We start from the raw sequence: 19,585 nt of genomic DNA on the forward strand, positions 1-19,585 counted from the left end.
TTCACACAGAGTACCACAGCTCTCCCTCTCTCTCTCTCACACATAAAGTACCACAGCTCTCCTCTCTCTCACACAGAGTACCACAGCTCTCCTCTCTTTCTCACACAGAGTACCACAGCTCTCCTCCTCTCTCTCACACACACACAGAGTACCACAGGCTCTCCTCTCTCTCACACAGAGTACCACAGCTCTCGTCTCTCTCTCACACATAAAGTACCACAGCTCTCCTCTCTCTCACACAGAGTACCACAGCTCTCCTCTCTCACACAGAGTACCACACCTCTCCTCTCTCTCACACACACATTGTACCACAGCTCTCCTCTCTCTCACACAGAGTACCACAGCTCTCCTCTCTCTCTCTCTCTCACTCTCTCTCCTCTCTCTCTCTCTCTCTCTCTCTCTCTCTCTCTCTCTCTCTTTCTCTTTCTTTCTCTCACAGAGTACCACAGCTCTCCTCTCTCACACAGAGTACCACAGCTCTCCTCTCTCTCACACAGAGTAGCACAGCTCTCCTTTATCTCTCTCTCACACAGAGTACCACAGCTCTCTCTCTCTCTCACACAGAGTGCCACAGCTCTCCTCTCTCTCTCACACACAGAGTACCACAGCTCTCCTCTCTCACACAGAGTACCACAGCTCTCTCTCTCTCACACACACAGAGTACCACAGCTCTCCTCTCTCTCTCACAAGAAGTACCACAGCTCTCCTCTCTCTCACACACACGCAGAGTACCACAGCTCTCCTCTCTCTCACACACACACAGAGTACCACAGCTCTCCTCTCTATCTCTCACACAGAGTACCACAGCTCTCCTCTCTCTCTCTCACACAGAGTACCACAGCTCTCCTCTCTCGCTCTCACACACAGAGTACCACAGCTCTCCTCTCTCTCTCTCACACAGAGTACCACAGCTCTCCTCTCTCTCACACACACATTATACCACAGCTCTCTTATCTCTCACACAGAGTACCACAGCTCTCCTCTCTCTCTCTCTCTCTCTCTCTCTCTCTCTCTCTCTCTCTCTCTCTCTCTCTTTCTCTCTCTCTCTCTCACAGAGTACCACAGCTCTCCTCTCTCTCTCTCACACAGAGTACCACAGCTCTCCTCTCTCTCTCTCACACAGAGTACCACAGCTCTCCTCTCTCTCTCACACACAGAGTACCACAGCTCTCCTCTCTCTCACACAGAGGACCACAGCTCTCCTTTCCTCTCTCTCACACACAGAGTACCACAGCTCTCCTCTCTCTTACACACACAGAATATCACAGCTCTCCTCTCTCTCTCACACACAGAGTACCACAGCTCTCCTCTCTCTCACACACATAAAGTACCACAACTCTCATCTCTCTAACACAGAGTACCACAGCTCTCCTCTCTCTCTCTCACACAGAATACCACAGCTCTGCTCGCTCTCTCTCACACACAGAGTACCACAGCTCTCCTCTCTCTCACACAGAGGACCACAGCTCTCCTCTCTCTCTCACACACAGAGTAAAACAGCTCTCCTCTCTCTCACACACACACAGAGTGCCACAGCTCTCTTCTCTCTCTCTCTCTCTCACACAGAGTACCACAGATCTCCTCTCTCTCTCTCACACAGAGTACTACAGCTTTCCTCTCTCTCTCTCACACAGAGTACCACAGCTCTCCTCTCTCTCACACACAGAGTACCACAGCTCTCCTCTCTCTCACACAGAGTACCACAGCTCTCCTCTCTCTCTCACACACACACAGAGCACCACAGCTATCCTCTCTCTCTCACACACAGAGTAACACAGCTCTCCTCTCTCTCTCTCACACTAGTACCACAGCTCTCCTCTCTCACACAGAGTACCACAGCTCTCCTCTCTCTCACACACACAGAGTAGCACAGCTCTCCTCTATCTCTCACACAGAGTACCACAGCTCTCCTCTCTCTCACACAGAGTAGCACAGCTTTCCTTTCTCTCTCTCTCACACAGAGTACCACAGCTCTCCTCTCTCTCTCTCACACACACAGAGTACCACAGCTCTCCTCTCTCTCTCACACACAGAGTACCACAGCTCTCCTCTCTCTCTCTCACACAGAGTACCACAGCTCTCCTCTCTCTCACACAGATTAGCACAGCTCTCCTCTCTCTCACACACATAAAGTACCACAGCTCTCCTCACTCTCACACAGAGTACCACAGCTCTCCTCTCTCTCTCACACACACACAGAGTACCACAGCTCTCCTCTCTCTCTCTCACACAGAGTACCACAGCTCTCCTCTCTCTCACACAGATTAGCACAGCTCTCCTCTCTCTCACACACATAAAGTACCACAGCTCTCCTCACTCTCACACACACAGACAGAGTACCACAGCTCTCCTCTCTCTCACACAGAGTACCGCACCTCTCCTCTCTCTCTCACACACCACAGAGTACCACAGCTCTCCTCTCTCACACACACACACACAGAGTACCACAGCTCTCCTCTCTCTCTCACACACACACAGAGTACCACAGCTCTCCTCTCTCTCACACAGAGTACCCACAGCTCTCCGCTCTCTCACACAGAGGACCACAGCTCTCCTCTCTCTCTCACACACAGAGTACCACAGCTCTCCTCTCTCTCTCACACACACAGAGTGCCACAGCTCTCTTCTCTCTCTCTCTCCTCTCACACAGAGTACCACAGCTCTCTTCTCTCTCTCTCACACAGAGTACTACAGCTCTCCTCTCTCTCTCTCACACAGAGGACCACAGCTCTCATCTCTCTCACACACAGACAGAGTACCACAGCTCTCCTCTCTCTCACACAGAGTGCCACAGCTCTCCTCTCTCTCACACACACACAGAGCACCACAGCTCTCCTCTCTCTCTCACACACAGAGTACCACAGCTCTCCTCTCTCTCTCACACTAGTACCACAGCTCTCCTCTCTCACACACAGTACCACAGCTCTTCTCTCTCTCACACACAGAGTAGCACAGCTCTCCTCTATCTCTCACACAAAGTACCACAGCTCTCCTCTCTCTCACACAGAGTACCACAGCTCTCCTCTCTCTCTCTCTCACACAGAGCACCACAGCTCTCCTCTCTCTCTCTCACACAGAGTACCACAGCTCTCCTCTCTCTCACACAGAGTAGCACAGGTTTCCTTTCTCTCTCTCTCACACAGAGTACAACAGCTCTCTTCTCTCTATCACACACAGAGTACCACAGCTCTCCTCTCTCTCTCTTACACAGAGTACAACAACTCTCTTCTCTTCACACAGAGTACCACAGCTGTCCTCTCTCACACAGAGCACCACAGCTCTCCACTCTCTCTCTCTCACACCGAGTACCACAGCTCTCCTCTCTCTCTCACAGAGTAGCACAGCTCTCCTCTCTCACACAGAGTACCACAGCTCTCCTCTCTCTCTCACACACAGAGTACCACAGCTCTCCTCTCTCTCTCACACACAGAGTACCACAGCTCTCCTCTCTCTCACACACACACACAGAGTACCACAGCTCTCCTCTCTCTCACACACACAGAGTACCACAGCTCTCCTCTCTCTCTCTCTCAGACACAGAGTACCACAGCTCTCCTCTCTCTCTCACACACACATTGTACCACAGCTCTCCTCTCTCTCTCACACACAGAGTACGTCACAGCTCTCCTCTCTCTCTCACACACACAGAGTACCACAGCTCTCCTCTCTCTCTCACACAGAGTACCACAGCTCTCCTCTCTCTCACACACATACACAGAGTACCACAGTTCTCCTCTCTCTCACACAGAGTACCACAGCTCTCCTCTCTCTCTCACACATAAAGTACCACAGCTCTCCTCTCTCTCACACAGAGTACCGCAGCTCTCCTCTCTCTCTCTCACACAGATTACCACAGCTCTGCTCGCTCTCTCTCACACACAGAGTACCACAGCTCTCCTCTCTCTCACACACACACAGAGTGCCACAGCTCTCTTCTCTCTCTCTCTCTCTCTCACACAGAGTACCACAGATCTCCTCTCTCTCTCTCACACAGAGTACTACAGCTTTCCTCTCTCTCTCTCACACAGAGTACCACAGCTCTCCTCTCTCTCACACACAGACAGAGTACCACAGCTCTCCTCTCTCTCACACAGAGTACCACAGCTCTCCTCTCTCTCTCACACACACACAGAGCACCACAGCTCTCCTCTCTCTCTCACACACAGAGTACCACAGCTCTCCTCTCTCTCTCTCACACTAGTACCACAGCTCTCCTCTCTCACACAGAGTACCAGAGCTCTCCTCTCTCTCTCACACACAGAGTAGCACAGCTCTCCTCTATCTCTCACACAGAGTACCACAGCTCTCCTCTCTCTCACACAGAGTAGCACAGCTTTCCTTTCTCTCTCTCTCACACAGAGTACAACAGCTCTCTTCTCTCTATCTCACACAGAGTACCACAGCTCTCCTCTCTCTCTCTTACACAGAGTACCACAACTCTCTTCTCTTCACACAGAGTACCACAGCTCTCCTCTCTCTCTCACACAGAGTACCACAGCTCTCCTCTCTCTCACACACAGAGTAGCACAGCTCTCCTCTCTCTCTCACACACACACAGAGTACCACAGCTCTCCTCTCTCTCTCTCACACAGAGTACCACAGCGCTCCTCTCTCTCACACAGATTAGCACAGCTCTCCTCTCTGTCACACACATAAAGTACCACAGCTCTCCTCACTCTCACACACACAGACAGAGTACCACAGCTCTCCTCTCTCTCACACAGAGTACCACAGCTCTCCTCTCTCTCTCACACACACACAGAGTACCACAGCTCTCCTCTCTCACACACACACACACACAGAGTACCACAGCTCTCCTCTCTCTCTCACACACACACAGAGTACCACAGCTCTCCTCTCTCTCACACAGAGTACCACAGCTCTCCTCTCTCTCTCACACATAAAGTACCACAGCTCTCCTCTCTCTCACACAGAGTACCACAGCTCTCCTCTCTTTCTCACACAGAGTACCACAGCTCTCCTCTCTCTCTCACACACACACAGAGTACCACAGCTCTCCTCTCTCTCACACAGAGTACCACAGCTCTCCTCTCTCTCTCACACATAAAGTACCACAGCTCTCCTCTCTCTCACACAGAGTACCACAGCTCTCCTCTCTCTCTCACACACACACAGAGTACCACAGCTCTCCTCTCTCACACACACACAGAGTACCACAGCTCTCCTCTCTCTCTCACACACACACAGAGTACCACAGCTCTCCTCTCTCTCTCACACACATTGTACCACAGCTCTCCTCTCTCTCTCACACATAAAGTACCACAGCTCTCCTCTCTCACACACAGAATACCACAGCTCTCCTCTCTTTCTCACACAGAGTACCACAGCTCTCCTCTCTCTCTCTCACACAGAGTACCACAGCTCTCCTCTCTCTCTCTCACACAGAGTACCACAGCTCTCCACTCTCTCTCACACATAAAGTACCACAGCTCTCCTCTCTCTCACACAGAGTACCACAGCTCTCCTCTCTCACACAGAGTACCACAACTCTCCTCTTTCTTACACACACAGAATATCACAGCTCTCCTCTCTCTCTCACACACAGAGTACCACAGCTCTCCTCTCTCTCACACACATAAAGTACCACAGCTCTCATCTCTCTAACACAGAGTACCACAGCTCTCCTCTCTCTCTCTCACACAGAATACCACAGCTCTGCTCGCTCTCTCTCACACACAGAGTACCACAGCTCTCCTCTCTCTCACACAGAGGACCACAGCTCTCCTCTCTCTCTCACACACAGAGTACCACAGCTCTCCTCTCTCTCACACACACACAGAGTGCCACAGCTCTCTTCTCTCTCTCTCTCTCTCTCACACAGAGTACCACAGCTCTCCTCTCTCTCACACACAGACAGAGTACCACAGCTCTCATCTCTCTCACACAGAGAACCACAGCTCTCCTCTCTCTCTCACACACACACAGAGTACCACAGCTCTCCTCTCTCTCTCACACACAGAGTACCACAGCTCTCCTCTCTCTCTCTCACACTAGTACCACAGCTCTCCTCTCTCACACAGAGTACCACAGCTCTCCTCTCTCTCACACACACAGAGTAGCACAGCTCTCCTCTATCTCTCACACAGAGTACCACAGCTCTCCTCTCTCTCACACAGAGTAGCACAGCTTTCCTTTCTCTCTCTCTCACACAGAGTACAACAGCTCTCTTCTCTCTATCTCACACAGAGTACCACAGCTCTCCTCTCTCTCTCTTACACAGAGTACCACAACTCTCTTCTCTTCACACAGAGTACCACAGCTCTCCTCTCTCTCTCACACAGAGTACCACAGCTCTCCTCTCTCTCACACTGAGTACCACAGCTCCCCTCTCTCTCTCACACACACACAGAGTACCACAGCTCTCCTCTCTCTCTCTCACACAGAGTACCACAGCTCTCCTCACTCTCACACACACAGAGTACCACAGCTCTCCTCTCTCTCACACAGAGTACCACAGCTCTCCTCTCTCTCACACACACACACAGAGTACCACAGCTCTCCTCTCTCACACACACACACAGAGTACCACAGCTCTCCTCTCTCTCTCACACACACACAGAGTACCACAGCTCTCCTCTCTCTCACACAGAGTACCACAGCTCTCCTCTCTCTCTCACACATAAAGTACCACAGCTCTCCTCTCTCTCACACAGAATACCACAGCTCTCCTCTCTTTCTCACACAGAGTACCACAGCTCTCCTCTCTCTCTCACACACACACAGAGTACCACAGCTCTCCTCTCTCTCACACAGAGTACCACAGCTCTCCTCTCTCTCTCACACATAAAGTACCACAGCTCTCCTCTCTCTCACACACAGAGTACCACAGCTCTCCTCTCTCTCTCTCACACAGAGTACCACAGCTTTCCTCTCTCTCACACAGAGTACCACAGCTCTCCTCTCTCTCTCTCACACCCAGTACCAAGCTCTACTCTCTCTCTCTCACACAGAGTACCACAGCTCTCCTCTCTCTCTCACACAGAGTACCACAGCTCTCCTCTCTCTCACACAGAGTACCACAGCTCTCCTCTCTCTCACTCTCACAGAGTACCACAGCTCTCCTCTCTCTCTCTCACACAGAGTACCACAGCTCTCCTCTCTCTCACACAGAGTAGCAGAGCTCTCCTCTCTCTCTCACACATAAAGTACCACAGCTCTCCTCTCTCTCACACAGAGTACCACAGCTCTCCTCTCTCTCTCACACACACACAGATTACCACAGCTCTCCTCTCTCACACACACACAGAGTACCACAGCTCTCCTCTCTCTCTCACACACACACAGAGTACCACAGCTCTCCTCTCTCTCACACAGAGTACCACAGCTCTCCTCTCTCTCTCACACATAAAGTACCACAGCTCTCCTCTCTCTCACACAGAGTACCACAGCTCTCCTCTCTTTCTCACACAGAGTACCACAGCTCTCCTCTCTCTCTCACACACACACAGAGTACCACAGCTCTCCTCTCTCTCACACAGAGTACCACAGCTCTCGTCTCTCTCTCACACATAAAGTACCACAGCTCTCCTCTCTCTCACACAGAGTACCACAGCTCTCCTCTCTCACACAGAGTACCACAGCTCTCCTCTCTCTCACACACACATTGTACCACAGCTCTCCTCTCTCTTACACAGAGTACCACAGCTCTCCTCTCTCTCTCTCTCTCTGTCTCTCTCTCTCTCTCTTCTCTCTCTTTCTCTTTCTTTCTCTCACAGAGTACCACAGCTCTCCTCTCTCACACAGAGTACCACAGCTCTCCTCTCTCTCACACAGAGTAGCACAGCTCTCCTTTATCTCTCTCTCACACAGAGTACCACAGCTCTCCTCTCTCTCTCACACAGAGTGCCACAGCTCTCCTCTCTCTCTCACACACAGAGTACCACAGCTCTCCTCTCTCACACAGAGTACCACAGCTCTCCTCTCTCTCTCACACACACAGAGTACCACAGCTCTCCTCTCTCTCTCACAAGAAGTACCACAGCTCTCCTCTCTCTCACACACACGCAGAGTACCACAGCTCTCCTCTCTCTCACACACACACAGAGTACCACAGCTCTCCTCTCTATCTCTCACACAGAGTACCACAGCTCTCCTCTCTCTCTCTCACACAGAGTACCACAGCTCTCCTCTCTCGCTCTCACACACAGAGTACCACAGCTCTCCTCTCTCTCTCTCACACAGAGTACCACAGCTCTCCTCTCTCTCACACACACATTATACCACAGCTCTCTTATCTCTCACACAGAGTACCACAGCTCTCCTCTCTCTCTCTCTCTCTCTCTCTCTCTCTCTCTCTCTCTCTCTCTCTCTTTCTCTCTCTCTCTCTCACAGAGTACCACAGCTCTCCTCTCTCTCTCTCACACAGAGTACCACAGCTCTCCTCTCTCTCTCTCACACAGAGTACCACAGCTCTCCTCTCTCTCTCACACACAGAGTACCACAGCTCTCCTCTCTCTCACACAGAGGACCACAGCTCTCCTTTCTCTCTCTCACACACAGAGTACCACAGCTCTCCTCTGTCTTACACACACAGAATATCACAGCTCTCCTCTCTCTCTCACACACAGAGTACCACAGCTCTCCTCTCTCTCACACACATAAAGTACCACAACTCTCATCTCTCTAACACAGAGTACCACAGCTCTCCTCTCTCTCTCTCACACAGAATACCACAGCTCTGCTCGCTCTCTCTCACACACAGAGTACCACAGCTCTCCTCTCTCTCACACAGAGGACCACAGCTCTCCTCTCTCTCTCACACACAGAGTACCACAGCTCTCCTCTCTCTCACACACACACAGAGTGCCACAGCTCTCTTCTCTCTCTCTCTCTCTCACACAGAGTACCACAGATCTCCTCTCTCTCTCTCAAACAGAGTACTACAGCTTTCCTCTCTCTCTCTCACACAGAGTACCACAGCTCTCCTCTCTATCACACACAGACAGAGTACCACAGCTCTCCTCTCTCTCACACAGAGTACCACAGCTCTCCTCTCTCTCTCACACACACACAGAGCACCACAGCTATCCTCTCTCTCTCACACACAGAGTACCACAGCTCTCCTCTCTCTCTCTCACACTAGTACCACAGCTCTCCTCTCTCACACAGAGTGCCACAGCTCTCCTCTCTCTCTCACACACAGAGTAGCACAGCTCTCCTCTATCTCTCACACAGAGTACCACAGCTCTCCTCTCTCTCACACAGAGTAGCACAGCTTTCCTTTCTCTCTCTCTCACACAGAGTACAACAGCTCTCTTCTCTCTATCACACACAGAGTACCACAGCTCTCCTCTCTCTCTCTTACACAGAGTACCACAACTCTCTTCTCTTCACACAGAGTACCACAGCTCTCCTCTCTCTCTCACACAGAGTACCACAGCTCTCCTCTCTCTCACACTGAGTACCACAGCTCTCCTCTCTCTCTCTCACACACACAGAGTACCACAGCTCTCCTCTCTCTCTCTCACACACAGAGTACCACAGCTCTCCTCTCTCTCTCTCACACAGAGTACCACAGCTCTCCTCTCTCTCACACAGATTAGCACAGCTCTCCTCTCTCTCACACACATAAAGTACCACAGCTCTCCTCACTCTCACACAGAGTACCACAGCTCTCCTCTCTCTCTCTTACACAGAGTACCACAACTCTCTTCTCTTCACACAGAGTACCACAGCTCTCCTCTCTCTCTCACACAGAGTACCACAGCTCTCCTCTCTCTCACACACAGAGTAGCACAGCTCTCCTCTCTCTCTCACACACACACAGAGTACCACAGCTCTCCTCTCTCTCTCTCACACAGAGTACCACAGCGCTCCTCTTTCTCACACAGATTAGCACAGCTCTCCTCTCTGTCACACACATAAAGTACCACAGCTCTCCTCACTCTCACACACACAGACAGAGTACCACAGCTCTCCTCTCTCTCACACAGAGTACCACAGCTCTCCTCTCTCTCTCACACACACACAGAGTACCACAGCTCTCCTCTCTCACACACACACACACAGAGTACCACAGCTCTCCTCTCTCTCTCACACACACACAGAGTACCACAGCTCTCCTCTCTCTCACACAGAGTACCACAGCTCTCCTCTCTCTCTCACACATAAAGTACCACAGCTCTCCTCTCTCTCACACAGAGTACCACAGCTCTCCTCTCTTTCTCACACAGAGTACCACAGCTCTCCTCTCTCTCTCACACACACACAGAGTACCACAGCTCTCCTCTCTCTCACACAGAGTACCACAGCTCTCCTCTCTCTCTCACACATAAAGTACCACAGCTCTCCTCTCTCTCACACAGAGTACCACAGCTCTCCTCTCTCTCTCACACACACACAGAGTACCACAGCTCTCCTCTCTCACACACACACAGAGTACCACAGCTCTCCTCTCTCTCTCACACACACACAGAGTACCACAGCTCTCCTCTCTCTCTCACACACATTGTACCACAGCTCTCCTCTCTCTCTCACACATAAAGTACCACAGCTCTCCTCTCTCACACACAGAATACCACAGCTCTCCTCTCTTTCTCACACAGAGTACCACAGCTCTCCTCTCTCTCTCTCACACAGAGTACCACAGCTCTCCTCTCTCTCTCTCACACAGAGTACCACAGCTCTCCACTCTCTCTCACACATAAAGTACCACAGCTCTCCTCTCTCTCACACAGAGTACCACAGCTCTCCTCTCTCACACAGAGTACCACAACTCTCCTCTTTCTTACACACACAGAATATCACAGCTCTCCTCTCTCTCTCACACACAGAGTACCACAGCTCTCCTCTCTCTCACACACATAAAGTACCACAGCTCTCATCTCTCTAACACAGAGTACCACAGCTCTCCTCTCTCTCTCTCACACAGAATACCACAGCTCTGCTCGCTCTCTCTCACACACAGAGTACCACAGCTCTCCTCTCTCTCACACAGAGGACCACAGCTCTCCTCTCTCTCTCACACACAGAGTACCACAGCTCTCCTCTCTCTCACACACACACAGAGTGCCACAGCTCTCTTCTCTCTCTCTCTCTCTCTCACACAGAGTACCACAGCTCTCCTCTCTCTCACACACAGACAGAGTGCCACAGCTCTCATCTCTCTCACACAGAGTACCACAGCTCTCCTCTCTCTCTCACACACACACAGAGTACCACAGCTCTCCTCTCTCTCTCACACACAGAGTACCACAGCTCTCCTCTCTCTCTCTCACACTAGTACCACAGCTCTCCTCTCTCACACAGAGTACCACAGCTCTCCTCTCTCTCTCACACACAGAGTAGCACAGCTCTCCTCTATCTCTCACACAGAGTACCACAGCTCTCCTCTCTCTCACACAGAGTAGCACAGCTTTCCTTTCTCTCTCTCTCACACAGAGTACAACAGCTCTCTTCTCTCTATCTCACACAGAGTACCACAGCTCTCCTCTCTCTCTCTTACACAGAGTACCACAACTCTCTTCTCTTCACACAGAGTACCACAGCTCTCCTCTCTCTCTCACACAGAGTACCACAGCTCTCCTCTCTCTCACACTGAGTACCACAGCTCCCCTCTCTCTCTCACACACACACAGAGTACCACAGCTCTCCTCTCTCTCTCTCACACAGAGTACCACAGCTCTCCTCACTCTCACACACACAGAGTACCACAGCTCTCCTCTCTCTCACACAGAGTACCACAGCTCTCCTCTCTCTCACACACACACACAGAGTACCACAGCTCTCCTCTCTCACACACACACACACAGAGTACCACAGCTCTCCTCTCTCTCTCTCACACACACACAGAGTACCACAGCTCTCCTCTCTCTCACACAGAGTACCACAGCTCTCCTCTCTCTCTCACACATAAAGTACCACAGCTCTCCTCTCTCTCACACAGAGTACCACAGCTCTCCTCTCTTTCTCACACAGAGTACCACAGCTCTCCTCTCTCTCTCACACACACACAGAGTACCACAGCTCTCCTCTCTCTCACACAGAGTACCACAGCTCTCCTCTCTCTCTCACACATAAAGTACCACAGCTCTCCTCTCTCTCACACAGAGTACCACAGCTCTCCTCTCTCTCTCACACACACACAGAGTACCACAGCTCTCCTCTCTCACACACACACAGAGTACCACAGCTCTCCTCTCTCTCTCACACACACACACAGAGTACCACAGCTCTCCTCTCTCTCACACAAAGTACCACAGCTCTCCTCTCTCTCTCACACATAAAGTACCACAGCTCTCCTCTCTCACACACAGAATACCACAGCTCTCCTCTCTTTCTCACACAGAGTACCACAGCTCTCCTCTCTCTCACACACACACACACAGAGTACCACAGCTCTCCTCTCTCTCACACAGAGTACCACAGCTCTCCTCTCTCTCTCACACATAAAGTACCACAGCTCTCCTCTCTCTCACACAGAGTACCACAGCTCTCCTCTCTCACACAGAGTACCACAGCTCTCCTCTCTCTCTCACACACATTGTACCACAGCTCTCCTCTCTCTCACACAGAGTACCACAGCTCTCCTCTCTCTCTCTCACACAGAGTACCACAGCTTTCCTCTCTCTCACACAGAGTACCACAGCTCTCCTCTCTCTCTCTCACACCCAGTACCAAGCTCTACTCTCTCTCTCTCACACAGAGTACCACAGCTCTCCTCTCTCTCTCACACAGAGTACCACAGCTCTCCTCTCTCTCACACAGAGTACCACAGCTCTCCTCTCTCTCACTCTCACAGAGTACCACAGCTCTCCTCTCTCTCTCTCACACAGAGTACCACAGCTCTCCTCTCTCTCACACAGAGTAGCAGAGCTCTCCTCTCTCTCTCACACATAAAGTACCACAGCTCTCCTTTCTCTCACACAGAGTACCACAGCTCTCCTCTCTCTCTCACACACACACAGATTACCACAGCTCTCCTCTCTCACACACACACAGAGTACCACAGCTCTCCTCTCTCTCTCACACACACACAGAGTACCACAGCTCTCCTCTCTCTCACACAGAGTACCACAGCTCTCCTCTCTCTCTCACACATAAAGTACCACAGCTCTCCTCTCTCTCACACAGAGTACCACAGCTCTCCTCTCTTTCTCACACAGAGTACCACAGCTCTCCTCTCTCTCTCACACACACACAGAGTACCACAGCTCTCCTCTCTCTCACACAGAGTACCACAGCTCTCGTCTCTCTCTCACACATAAAGTACCACAGCTCTCCTCTCTCTCTCTCACACAGAGTACCACAGCTCTCCTCTCTCTCACACAGATTAGCACAGCTCTCCTCTCTCTCACACACATAAAGTACCACAGCTCTCCTCACTCTCACACAGAGTACCACAGCTCTCCTCTCTCTCTCTTACACAGAGTACCACAACTCTCTTCTCTTCACACAGAGTACCACAGCTCTCCTCTCTCTCTCACACAGAGTACCACAGCTCTCCTCTCTCTCACACACAGAGTAGCACAGCTCTCCTCTCTCTCTCACACACACACAGAGTACCACAGCTCTCCTCTCTCTCTCTCACACAGAGTACCACAGCGCTCCTCTTTCTCACACAGATTAGCACAGCTCTCCTCTCTGTCACACACATAAAGTACCACAGCTCTCCTCACTCTCACACACACAGACAGAGTACCACAGCTCTCCTCTCTCTCACACAGAGTACCACAGCTCTCCTCTCTCTCTCACACACACACAGAGTACCACAGCTCTCCTCTCTCACACACACACACACAGAGTACCACAGCTCTCCTCTCTCTCTCACACACACACAGAGTACCACAGCTCTCCTCTCTCTCACACAGAGTACCACAGCTCTCCTCTCTCTCTCACACATAAAGTACCACAGCTCTCCTCTCTCTCACACAGAGTACCACAGCTCTCCTCTCTTTCTCACACAGAGTACCACAGCTCTCCTCTCTCTCTCACACACACACAGAGTACCACAGCTCTCCTCTCTCTCACACAGAGTACCACAGCTCTCCTCTCTCTCTCACACATAAAGTACCACAGCTCTCCTCTCTCTCACACAGAGTACCACAGCTCTCCTCTCTCTCTCACACACACACAGAGTACCACAGCTCTCCTCTCTCACACACACACAGAGTACCACAGCTCTCCTCTCTCTCTCACACACACACAGAGTACCACAGCTCTCCTCTCTCTCTCACACACATTGTACCACAGCTCTCCTCTCTCTCTCACACATAAAGTACCACAGCTCTCCTCTCTCACACACAGAATACCACAGCTCTCCTCTCTTTCTCACACAGAGTACCACAGCTCCCCTCTCTCTCTCTCACACAGAGTACCACAGCTCTCCTCTCTCTCTCTCACACAGAGTACCACAGCTCTCCACTCTCTCTCACACATAAAGTACCACAGCTCTCCTCTCTCTCACACAGAGTACCACAGCTCTCCTCTCTCACACAGAGTACCACAACTCTCCTCTTTCTTACACACACAGAATATCACAGCTCTCCTCTCTCTCTCACACACAGAGTACCACAGCTCTCCTCTCTCTCACACACATAAAGTACCACAGCTCTCATCTCTCTAACACAGAGTACCACAGCTCTCCTCTCTCTCTCTCACACAGAATACCACAGCTCTGCTCGCTCTCTCTCACACACAGAGTACCACAGCTCTCCTCTCTCTCACACAGAGGACCACAGCTCTCCTCTCTCTCACACACACAGAGTACCACAGCTCTCCTCTCTCTCACACACACACAGAGTGCCACAGCTCTCTTCTCTCTCTCTCTCTCTCTCACACAGAGTACCACAGCTCTCCTCTCTCTCACACACAGACAGAGTGCCACAGCTCTCATCTCTCTCACACAGAGTACCACAGCTCTCCTCTCTCTCTCACACACACACAGAGTACCACAGCTCTCCTCTCTCTCTCACACACAGAGTACCACAGCTCTCCTCTCTCTCTCTCACACTAGTACCACAGCTCTCCTCTCTCACACAGAGTACCACAGCTCTCCTCTCTCTCTCACACACAGAGTAGCACAGCTCTCCTCTATCTCTCACACAGAGTACCACAGCTCTCCTCTCTCTCACACAGAGTAGCACAGCTTTCCTTTCTCTCTCTCTCACACAGAGTACAACAGCTCTCTTCTCTCTATCTCACACAGAGTACCACAGCTCTCCTCTCTCTCTCTTACACAGAGTACCACAACTCTCTTCTCTTCACACAGAGTACCACAGCTCTCCTCTCTCTCTCACACAGAGTACCACAGCTCTCCTCTCTCTCACACTGAGTACCACAGCTCCCCTCTCTCTCTCACACACACACAGAGTACCACAGCTCTCCTCTCTCTCTCTCACACAGAGTACCACAGCTCTCCTCACTCTCACACACACAGAGTACCACAGCTCTCCTCTCTCTCACACAGAGTACCACAGCTCTCCTCTCTCTCACACACACACACAGAGTACCACAGCTCTCCTCTCTCACACACACACACACAGAGTACCACAGCTCTCCTCTCTCTCTCACACACACACAGAGTACCACAGCTCTCCTCTCTCTCACACAGAGTACCACAGCTCTCCTCTCTCTCTCACACATAAAGTACCACAGCTCTCCTCTCTCTCACACAGAGTACCACAGCTCTCCTCTCTTTCTCACACAGAGTACCACAGCTCTCCTCTCTCTCTCACACACACACAGAGTACCACAGCTCTCCTCTCTCTCACACAGAGTACCACAGCTCTCCTCTCTCTCTCACACATAAAGTACCACAGCTCTCCTCTCTCTCACACAGAGTACCACAGCTCTCCTCTCTCTCTCACACACACACAGAGTACCACAGCTCTCCTCTCTCACACACACACAGAGTACCACAGCTCTCCTCTCTCTCTCACACACACACAGAGTACCACAGCTCTCCTCTCTCTCACACAAAGTACCACAGCTCTCCTCTCTCTCTCACACATAAAGTACCACAGCTCTCCTCTCTCACACACAGAATACCACAGCTCTCCTCTCTTTCTCACACAGAGTACCACAGCTCTCCTCTCTCTCACACACACACACACAGAGTACCACAGCTCTCCTCTCTCTCACACAGAGTACCACAGCTCTCCTCTCTCTCTCACACATAAAGTACCACAGCTCTCCTCTCTCTCACACAGAGTACCACAGCTCTCCTCTCTCACACAGAGTACCACAGCTCTCCTCTCTCTCTCACACACATTGTACCACAGCTCTCCTCTCTCTCACACAGAGTACCACAGCTCTCCTCTCTCTCTCTCACACAGAGTACCACAGCTTTCCTCTCTCTCACACAGAGTACCACAGCTCTCCTCTCTCTCTCTCACACCCAGTACCAAGCTCTACTCTCTCTCTCTCACACAGAGTACCACAGCTCTCCTCTCTCTCTCACACAGAGTACCACAGCTCTCCTCTCTCTCACACAGAGTACCACAGCTCTCCTCTCTCTCACTCTCACAGAGTACCACAGCTCTCCTCTCTCTCTCTCACACAGAGTACCACAGCTCTCCTCTCTCTCACACAGAGTAGCAGAGCTCTCCTCTCTCTCTCACACATAAAGTACCACAGCTCTCCTTTCTCTCACACAGAGTACCACAGCTCTCCTCTCTCTCTCACACACACACAGATTACCACAGCTCTCCTCTCTCACACACACACAGAGTACCACAGCTCTCCTCTCTCTCTCACACACACACAGAGTACCACAGCTCTCCTCTCTCTCACACAGAGTACCACAGCTCTCCTCTCTCTCTCACACATAAAGTACCACAGCTCTCCTCTCTCTCACACAGAGTACCACAGCTCTCCTCTCTTTCTCACACAGAGTACCACAGCTCTCCTCTCTCTCTCACACACACACAGAGTACCACAGCTCTCCTCTCTCTCACACAGAGTACCACAGCTCTCGTCTCTCTCTCACACATAAAGTACCACAGCTCTCCTCTCTCTCACACAGAGTACCACAGCTCTCCTCTCTCACACAGAGTACCACAGCTCTCCTCTCTCTCACACACACATTGTACCACAGCTCTCCTCTCTCTTACACAGAGTACCACAGCTCTCCTCTCTCTCTCTCTCTCTGTCTCTCTCTCTCTCTCTCTCTCTCTCTCTCTTTCTCTTTCTTTCTCTCACAGAGTACCACAGCTCTCCTCTCTCACACAGAGTACCACAGCTCTCCTCTCTCTCACACAGAGTAGCACAGCTCTCCTTTATCTCTCTCTCACACAGAGTACCACAGCTCTCCTCTCTCTCTCACACAGAGTGCCACAGCTCTCCTCTCTCTCTCACACACAGAGTACCACAGCTCTCCTCTCTCACACAGAGTACCACAGCTCTCCTCTCTCTCTCACACACGCAGAGTACCACAGCTCTCCTCTCTCTCTCACAAGAAGTACCACAGCTCTCCTCTCTCTCACACACACGCAGAGTACCACAGCTCTCCTCTCTCTCACACACACACAGAGTACCACAGCTCTCCTCTCTATCTCTCACACAGAGTACCACAGCTCTCCTCTCTCTCTCTCACACAGAGTACCACAGCTCTCCTCTCTCGCTCTCACACACAGAGTACCACAGCTCTCCTCTCTCTCTCTCACACAGAGTACCACAGCTCTCCTCTCTCTCACACACACATTATACCACAGCTCTCTTATCTCTCACACAGAGTACCACAGCTCTCCTCTCTCTCTCTCTCTCTCTCTCTCTCTCTCTCTCTCTCTCTCTCTCTCTCTCTCTCTCTTTCTCTCTCTCTCTCTCACAGAGTACCACAGCTCTCCTCTCTCTCTCTCACACAGAGTACCACAGCTCTCCTCTCTCTCTCTCACACAGAGTACCACAGCTCTCCTCTCTCTCTCACACACAGAGTACCACAGCTCTCCTCTCTCTCACACAGAGGACCACAGCTCTCCTTTCTCTCTCTCACACACAGAGTACCACAGCTCTCCTCTGTCTTACACACACAGAATATCACAGCTCTCCTCTCTCTCTCACACACAGAGTACCACAGCTCTCCTCTCTCTCACACACATAAAGTACCACAACTCTCATCTCTCTAACACAGAGTACCACAGCTCTCCTCTCTCTCTCTCACACAGAATACCACAGCTCTGCTCGCTCTCTCTCACACACAGAGTACCACAGCTCTCCTCTCTCTCACACAGAGGACCACAGCTCTCCTCTCTCTCTCACACACAGAGTACCACAGCTCTCCTCTCTCTCACACACACACAGAGTGCCACAGCTCTCTTCTCTCTCTCTCTCTCTCACACAGAGTACCACAGATCTCCTCTCTCTCTCTCAAACAGAGTACTACAGCTTTCCTCTCTCTCTCTCACACAGAGTACCACAGCTCTCCTCTCTATCACACACAGACAGAGTACCACAGCTCTCCTCTCTCTCACACAGAGTACCACAGCTCTCCTCTCTCTCTCACACACACACAGAGCACCACAGCTATCCTCTCTCTCTCACACACAGAGTACCACAGCTCTCCTCTCTCTCTCTCACACTAGTACCACAGCTCTCCTCTCTCACACAGAGTACCACAGCTCTCCTCTCTCTCTCACACACAGAGTAGCACAGCTCTCCTCTATCTCTCACACAGAGTACCACAGCTCTCCTCTCTCTCACACAGAGTAGCACAGCTTTCCTTTCTCTCTCTCTCACACAGAGTACAACAGCTCTCTTCTCTCTATCACACACAGAGTACCACAGCTCTCCTCTCTCTCTCTTACACAGAGTACCACAACTCTCTTCTCTTCACACAGAGTACCACAGCTCTCCTCTCTCTCTCACACAGAGTACCACAGCTCTCCTCTCTCTCACACTGAGTACCACAGCTCTCCTCTCTCTCTCTCACACACACAGAGTACCACAGCTCTCCTCTCTCTCTCTCACACAGAGTACCACAGCTCTCCTCTCTCTCTCTCACACAGAGTACCACAGCTCTCCTCTCTCTCACACAGATTAGCACAGCTCTCCTCTCTCTCACACACATAAAGTACCACAGCTCTCCTCACTCTCACACAGAGTACCACAGCTCTCCTCTCTCTCTCACACACACACAGAGTACCACAGCTCTCCTCTCTCTCTCTCACACAGAGTACCACAGCTCTCCTCTCTCTCACACAGATTATCACAGCTCTCCTCTCTCTCACACACATAAAGTACCACAGCTCTCCTCACTCTCACACACACATACAGAGTACCACAGCTCTCCTCTCTCTCACACAGAGTACCACAGCTCTCCTCTCTCTCTCACACACACACAGAGTACCACAGCTCTCCTCTCTCACACACACACACACAGAGTACCACAGCTCTCCTCTCTCTCTCACACACACACAGAGTACCACAGCTCTCCTCTCTCTCACACAGAGTACCACAGCTCTCCTCTCTCTCTCACACATAAAGTACCACAGCTCTCCTCTCTCTCACACAGAGTACCACAGCTCTCCTCTCTTTCTCACACAGAGTACCACAGCTCTCCTCTCTCTCTCACACACACACAGAGTACCACAGCTCTCCTCTCTGTCACACAGAGTACCACAGCTCTCCT

General features: G+C 51.4%; 1 protein-coding gene across 1 annotated transcript in view; it reads right to left on the reverse strand.

Annotated features, from left to right (window-relative positions):
* The window catches only part of CFAP74 (cilia and flagella associated protein 74), a 146,520-nt gene that overhangs the window by 41,829 nt on the left and 85,106 nt on the right, over positions 1–19,585 (reverse strand). The gene's annotated exons all lie outside the window — the stretch shown is intronic.

Source organism: Ochotona princeps, chromosome 2 (genome assembly GCF_030435755.1).
Source record: "Ochotona princeps isolate mOchPri1 chromosome 2, mOchPri1.hap1, whole genome shotgun sequence".
Taxonomy (NCBI): domain Eukaryota; kingdom Metazoa; phylum Chordata; class Mammalia; order Lagomorpha; family Ochotonidae; genus Ochotona; species Ochotona princeps.